This window comes from Equus caballus, chromosome 23 (genome assembly GCF_041296265.1).
Source record: "Equus caballus isolate H_3958 breed thoroughbred chromosome 23, TB-T2T, whole genome shotgun sequence".
NCBI classification, from domain to species: domain Eukaryota; kingdom Metazoa; phylum Chordata; class Mammalia; order Perissodactyla; family Equidae; genus Equus; species Equus caballus.
In genome coordinates this window covers 55,856,820-55,864,996 of record NC_091706.1, presented here as the reverse complement: position 1 = coordinate 55,864,996, position 8,177 = coordinate 55,856,820, and the positions used below count along the sequence as shown (strand labels likewise).

General features: G+C 37.1%; 1 non-coding gene across 1 annotated transcript; it reads left to right on the top strand.

The window, feature by feature from the left end:
• Positions 1-1,494: 1,494 nt before the first annotated feature.
• LOC111770253 (U6 spliceosomal RNA) lies at positions 1,495-1,599 on the top strand. Its single transcript, XR_002803414.1, has one exon. It is a non-coding gene; the product is annotated as a U6 spliceosomal RNA (small nuclear RNA).
• The last annotated feature ends 6,578 nt before the right edge of the window (positions 1,600-8,177 follow it).

The following is an 8,177-nucleotide window of genomic DNA, read 5'->3' as shown; positions in this document are numbered from 1 at the left end:
TGTATATCTTTTAGGATCAATTGCTTACCAATACTGTGAAATTTTTTTCTAATTTGAAAACTCTGCTGAAACAATAGTTAGTCATAACTGACAAGAAGCACATGGCAGTAATCCTGTTTTTTCCTTTGCCTTTTTTTTTTTTAATTTTTTTTTAAAGATTTTTTTTTTTATTTTTTCCTTTTTCTCCCCAAAGCCCCCCGGTACATAGTTGTGTATTCTTCGTTGTGGGTTCCTCTAGTTGTGGCATGTGGGATGCTGCCTCAGCGTGGTCTGACGAGCAGTGCCATGTCCGCGCCCAGGATTCGAACGGACGAAACACTGGGCCGCCTGCAGCGGAGCGCGCGAACGTAACCACTCGGCCACGGGGCCAGCCCCTTTCCTTTGCCTTTTTGATGAGAGCACTTACAATCAACATCTCAGTATCAGAGACTGCCATTGTTATCAGCACGTTACTTCAATCTGCCTTCAATCTATACCACCAACCGAGAGATATTAACCAAATTTTACATTTCAGTAGTCAACCTGCCTTTTCTATTTATTTTGTGAATAAAATATTTAGGTGTAATTCTTGGCTGATCATATCAACAAATGGTGTCATTATTGGTATAAAAATAATAACGTTGCATTTAAATATGATTTCTCAGTTGAGAGCCTCATTTTACAGGAAGTTAAAATCACTCCCATCAGGGATATAAAAAGTTAAGTGTTTTGCCCAACACACTGAGCTATTAAGATAATCAAAAAAATGTTTTTTCCTAGGTTTCAATCTTTATGCCCACCTTCATCCCCACTCCTCGCTGAGAACTATCTATAAATAAATGACTCTGCACATTTTAACTACATCTACCAAAACAAGCTGCACAGACACATAGGCTTGTGGAACATTATTGCTCAAAAATTCTTCGGAGGTTTTGAAACTTGGTTGCACATTGGAATCACCCAGGGAGCTTTCTAAAATGCCGTTGCCTGGGTCACGCCCCAGAGACTCTAATTTAATTGGTACAGAGTGAGGCCTAAACATCAGGATTTTTAAAAGCTCCCCAGGTGATTCTCATACGCAGCCCAAATTGAGAACCACTGTTCTAAACCCTTGTTTTACAGATGAAACAATTAACCCTATCAGTGACACAGACCAATCTGATGTTAGAACTAAAGCTAAAACTCGTCTTCAAAATTCCAGTTAATAACTCTTTTCACTAACCCAAGAGTTTGTTAATGTGTTTCCCAGGCATGGGGTTCCTCAGAGGTACTACAGGGGCCCTGGAAATGATGGGAATGAAAGAACAGAGGTCTGCTCCCACTTACCCCTCAACAAGATCAGCTCTAATTTATCTTTTTTATGTGATAGACTACTTTGCAAGATTTTTTTCTAGGAAAAAAAGAAAACACAGAGGAAAAAATGTGTATCCCCTAAAGCAAAAATAAGTTTTAATCTATTGCAAATAGACCATATATACAGCAAGAGATACTCTTCTCAAAAAAAGAAAGAAAAGAGTGCTCATTTCAGCAGCTTATATACTAAAATTGGAATGATACAGAGAAGATTAACATGGTGCCTACGCATGAACGACATACATTCGTGAAGTGTTTCATTAAAAAAGAGAAAACAAAAAAAATCTTACTTCTTAAGGATAACCCTGGGCCAGTGGATAATGTTATACATGTTAAAATGTAAATCTGGGGGGTTGATCAGTTTCAATCTAAGACAATGAAGAGTTCTTAGAGCCAAAGATTAACTGCTTTTAAAATTCCAGTCTGTATTTTATAATTCTTAAGGAGAGTTATGTCCTTCCATGGTGTGAGGTGAATTGAGAGGGCCCTGGAGGAAACTTAGGTTTGAGAACGTAAGAGAGCATTTCATTAAACAAACAAGAAACAGAAACTGGATAGAGTGGAAGGTCAGAAGAGGAGGCCAGAAAAGACTGTAGGAACAAGGGCAGAAAAGTTGGATAGAGAATGCTAAGACAGGAAATCTGGCTCCTGGAAGAAACTGGACTTATGCTTACTTTACAGGCTATACAAGAAAGGCATACAGGCTGAGAAGAAGAGGACGTGGAGAACAGCTGTTTCATCGTCACAATCTTCGTCTGGAAAACCTCCGTCCACTTCACCTTTGGAGCAGGCTGCAGCTATGAAAAAGTTAGGCTGCAGTGCTCAACGTGGCTGTGGCTATTCATCAGCTGTGATATCAGCTAAGACTCAATCAACATCTACCAAAATCTTGCAAGTTGCTACTTAACGCTTGTCTCAATAGCTTTATTTATTCACATCTTTCTGCCTTTGAATTTCCAGCAGTCACTTATTCTTTTACTTTTATTTTGATGTGTGTAATATTTCCCATTACTGCATAAGATCTGAAATAGAATCTCATTAATATATTTTTGTTATTAATAACTGGAGATAATGGATAATTTATAAGAATAGCTGTCATACATCGATCACCTATCATTTGCCAAAAAACATGAATGTCACCCTGTAAATACTGTCTTTAATCCTCACGAAAACACAATGAAGTTAATGTTGTTACTTCTTTCTACTCATGGGGAACCTTGGGCTCAAAAAGGTTATTTTGCCCAAGGTCACACAACTTTAAAATATTCTTGTTAAGATTTCCAATGCCTGTGTTCTTTCCTCCACTACACCATGCTGTTTCATTCTCTCCAGAGACCCCTGAATCAAGAGGAAATGCCCCCATGTTTCCGAAATAGGTAGGCCATCAGTACCAAGCATATTTGAAGCTACTTTCTTTCCATTAATGGGACTCCATTTTCCTTTGTATCTGGAGACTCTCGGGAAACTACTACTTTACCATGAGTTGCAGATTAAAGCAAAAAAAAAAGTAATTATAAAAAGCATTTCATGACTTAAAAGGACATTTATTTCTGAATGAGACTTTGTAAAATTTCATCAAATTTTATGAGATTTAAGCATTGTATATTAATGAATCCAGAAGTCCATCTCCATCTAACTATATAATAATTAATCTTCTGCATGTCTACCTTATTAGCAAGACAAGGGAAAGTATTTATTTTTGAAAAATCCTTTTTTTTCAGTTCCTCCTGCAGAATATCTAGTAAAAATCCAACATTATCATGATCACTCAGAGTTTAAAATGCTAAATTGTTTCTTATTAAAATTCTTAAAAATATAATGTAAAAGTCCTTTCCTTCTTCTATTGACCAAGGATGCATGTCTTAACTCATCTCTTCTAAAATATATCTAGCTTTGTATGAATCTAACCCACGTAACACTAAAGTAAGATTTTGCTGGATGATTTTATATTTCAAACCTTGTACATGGGGTTTTGTTAATAGTTGCTATTGGCTTGCAATATAACCAATATTCAGCTTCCAAGGGTGACTTCACTTCCAGCTCTCTCTTCTTTAGTATTTAACTTATGTTCCAGCTATCTCTGCTTGCTGAAATAAAAACAGCTAAAAGTTACTGAGTACTTAATATATCCTAGGCATTTCAATTGTTTTAAGGAGAAAATCTTGATGTGTCCTCATAACAAATCTATAAAGGACATACAAATATTACTCCCATATTACAGATAAGGAAACAAGTTTAAGTAATATATCCAAGGTTCCTCTCTTAACAAGTGTAGAGCATTGATTCAAATTCAGGTAGTCTAACCAGAGCCCTTTGACAACTTGGCTGCTCTTTAACATACAACTTTCACACCCTTGAGCCCCTTCTCTTACTCTGCCTTAAATTATTGTTATACCTCACTGCCTGCACAAAATCAGAAACTAGAGGACACAGTCTCTGTTTCTGTTATTCCTTTTATCATCTTCCTGTCTCCTAAGATAAGGCCTTGCACAAAATGGGTGCCCAACAGCTTGATCTAAATTATTAAATTAAATTTCACTAATTAGATTAATCATTTATTCATTCATTCCATAGATATTTATTAAGCACGTCTTCGTGTCAGTCACTGTGATATATAATAGAGATAAAATGGTGAACAAAATAGGGAAGGGCCTTCCTTGTCCTCCTAAAATTAATATTCTAACATGGTAACGCTATATTAAAAATATATATATAGGTAGTCAGTGATTTAGTTGGTACACTTTTAGTTGTCAGTGAAAGGAACTCAACCAACATCAGCTTAAATTAAAAGGTAACTTCATGACTTACTTTTCTGAGAAAACTAAGAGGTAACTCACTTCAGACACAACTAGATGAAGGCTTCAAAGATGCCAGCAAGGAGGTCGGCCCATGGTTGAGTGGTTAAGTTTGCATGTTCCCCTTCAGCAGCCCAGGTTTTTACCAGTTCAGATCAAGGGCACAGACCTAGCACTGCTCATCAAGCCATGCTGAGGTGGCGTCGCACATAGCACAGCCAGAAGGGCCTACAACTAGAATATACAACTATGTACTGGGGGGAGTTGGAGAGAAGAAGAAGAAAAAAAAAGATTGGCAACAGATGTTAGTTCAGGGCAAATCTTAAAAAAAAAAGAGAGAGAGAGAGAGAGAGAAACTGACATCTGGGAATTTTGTCTCTCTCCCTCTTAGTTTTGCTCTCCTCATTCTGTTTTGTCCTTGGGTAGAGCTCTCTTCACATGATGGCAACAAGAGCTCCCAGAAGCTCCAACTTACAGCCTAGCAACTAAGGGGTCGGGGAAGTACTTTTTCCTGAAAGTTCCTGCAAACATTTTTGGTGGAGCTCTCTTTGGCCATGGGTGGGTCACACATCCATCTCTAAACCAAGCAAAATGGCCAAACTAACTAGCCATGCCTTGGTAATGCTCGTAACTCATCCCTGTGGCGGGGACAGGTTCCTGGAATGTTAGGGAGGGGGAAGCTTATCAATAAACCACATACCTATTACTGTCAAGGAAATAAAAGTGTTAGCTACTCCATAACCTCACTCGGCAAGAAACATTTCTCTATCCATATCCTTCAAAGAAATTACCCCTCATAAAATGATCAACACCACCAAGAGTCTTTTAAACCTTATTTTGGTTATTTTGTTGAATTGGTAACTCTACTAAGCTCACCCATTATATTCAACTTGTCAGTTTAAAAAAAGACAATCCCACCAGCAAAAGCAGCAGGCTAGTAGCCAGACTCTAAACTGATATATGCATTAAAATAGCTGCATTTGAGAGATATTAAAAAATCCAAATTTGAACAAAATATTTTATTGCTCCTTCTGCGTTATTATAATTATCATCTCTTCGACCCATCATGTCCATAGAAAACCTTTCCTGAGCTCAATTTAAACAATCTTTGTTCACATAGCTTTGGCTAACCCCCTAAACGCTTGATAAACACTGTCACAAAATAGCTCAGAAAAACTGAATTCAAAGTCAAACTGATCCACATATTAAAATTCTGAAAAACAAAATTGTACAAAGTACAACAATAATGTACAAAACACACTGGGAGACTGAAATTAATGGGAAGGTCAGGGAATGGGAAGCAAACAGAAGTAATTGAAGTGCTCATTAACTCCTTTCACTTAGGGGGACTGAGTGCATACGTTGTGAAAAACAACCACCCAGTTGATTATGGAAACACAGGGAGCAATCAAAGTTAAAAAAAAAAAAAAAAAAAAGAGCAAGAAGTCGAGGCAGTTAAAGGGAATAATTTGGAAACAGACGAGAAATAAAAATAAAGCAGCTGACAAACTGAGAAAGGTAACTGGGGAATCCTTGGGGACAACGAAGAGAAGTGGGCTTTCACAAAATGTGGGGACAGATTTTCAGCAACAGTCAAAAAGCTCTGAAGACATTAACATTGAGCCTGTTAGTTAAAATCAGAACTAAATGCAGCCGATATCATTTCAGAGTCCAGTAGATAGCATCAATTCATAAGAAAAAAATCCCTTGAGCGTTATTAGTGCAAAATTTAAAGGTAGCAATTATATATGCACACTGCATGAACTAGGCTAAATATAGAAGCAATAAAAAGGGCAGTTTAAGGCACTTAAATAAACAGACAATGAAAAGAAGAAACAAAATTGATGGGAGGCACTTCTTTCTAAGGGATTTGGCAATATCATATCAGACAAGAAGACATGCTTAAGATGATGGGGTCAGGTAGAAGAAAGAAATTTTCACTAAAATGCTAATAAAGGAGTGGAGACCCAGATTAGGCTTCTGTTTAGCAGATCAACCTAATATGTTTTTAAAGTATGACAGAAAGAATCCTATATGTTCATCAAAGAACAGTTCATTTTCTCTGGATCACACAATCAGACAGCATTTTGCACCCTCTCTTGCAGTTAGGTGGGACTTATGAATGAGTTCTGAACAGTAGAATGCAGGAGGAAGTAAGAAATGATGCTTCCAGGCCTAACCCTAAAATCTCTTGAGCCATTCTTCAAGTTCTTCCTCTCTTGCGTCCAAGAAGAAGGTAAAGCCTCTACATAAAAGGAGCCTGATGCCCTGAATGAACGCATGGAGCAGAGCCTCTCCGGGGACCCACAGCAAACTACAACATAAACACTAAATGTTTATTTTATTCAACAACTGATATCAGCCTGCCCTGGCTAATACACAAACATAGGCCCAGAACTGAAGAAAATTGAATTGTTTACATGATAAAGCCAGATGGTTCTTGAAAGCAGAGCTGAAGAGAGACAAGAAGGAAGAGTCCTGTGTACAATGAAAGTCCGGGGATGGAGGAAGTGGAACAACCAGAGAGTTCACATTATTTGAAATGGCACAGGGTATATAAGAGAAAGGATGTCTAACATAAATTTCAATTGCATGCTGTGCTGTGGGGCATGGCACATTAATCCTCCTCTCCCACCCTTGGATACCAAACCTTCAGTAAAATTTACTAAATGCAAAGCTTTCAAAAAAATGTTATCTTGATGGTGAAAGAATCTAATCCGGGTGTGTCTAGCAGGGTAATAGAAAGGAGAAAAGGAGCAGTGTGCATAGGAGGTGAAACAGAATGGAGATGAAGAATTTAGTAACTGCAGCTTCCTTCCTCCTTCTGTGGGGATACCATTACTATAAAACCAAAACCAGATAAAGACATGACCAGAAAAAAAACACAAAACTACAGACCAATAACTCTCATGACCATAGATGCAAAAATCCTCACCAAAATATTAGCCAATCCAATCCAACAATGTGTAAAAAGAATTATATAGCACAACCAAATGGGACTTATCTCAGGTATTCAAGACTAGTTCAACATTCAGAAATAAATTAATGTAATGATACTGGGAAAACGCGATATTCACAAGCAAGAGAATGAAATTGGACCCTTATCTTACACCACTCACAAAAATTAACTCAAAATGGATTAAAGAATTAAAAGACCTGAAACTGTAAAACTCCTAGAAGAAAATATAGGGAAAAAGCTCCTTGACATTGGTCTAGGCAATGATTTTTGGGGATATGACGACAAAAGTAAAAATAAACAAGTGGGACTACATCAAACTAAAAAGTTTCTCTGCTCAGCAAAGGAAATCATCAACAAAATGAAAAGGCAACCCATGGAATGGGAAAAAAATATTTCGGAACTATATATCTGATAAGAGGTTAATATCCTAAATATATAAGAAACTGATAGAAATCAATAGCAAAAAAATAAGTAGTACAATTAGAAAATGGGCAGATGATCTAAAGAAATATTTTTCCAAAGAAGACATACAAATGGCCAACAGGTGCATAAAAAGATGCTCACAGCTAATTATCAGGAAAATGCAAATCAAAACAACCTGGAGGTATCGCCTCATACGTGTTAGAATGTCAATCATCAAAAAAGCACAAGAGATAGCAAATACTGGTGGGGATGTGAAGAAAAGGGAACCCCCATGCACTATTGGTGGGAATGTAAAATTGGTGCAGCCACTATAGAAAACAGTGTGGAGGTTCCTCAAAAAATTAAAAATAGATGTACCATATGATCCAGCAGTTCCACTTCTGGGTATTTATCCAAAGGAGACAAAATCGTTATCTCAAAGATATATTTGCAACCCCATATTCACTGCAGCATTATTCACAATAGCCAAGGTATAGAAACAACCTGTGTTTGTCAATGGATGAATGGATCAAGAAAATGTGATATATATATACACATACATAAAACATTGAATATTACTCAGCCTTAAAAAAGAAGGAAATCTTGTCATTTGTGACAACATGGATGAAGCTGGAGGGCATTATGCTAAATGAACTAAGCCAGAAAAAGAAAGACAAATACTGTATGGT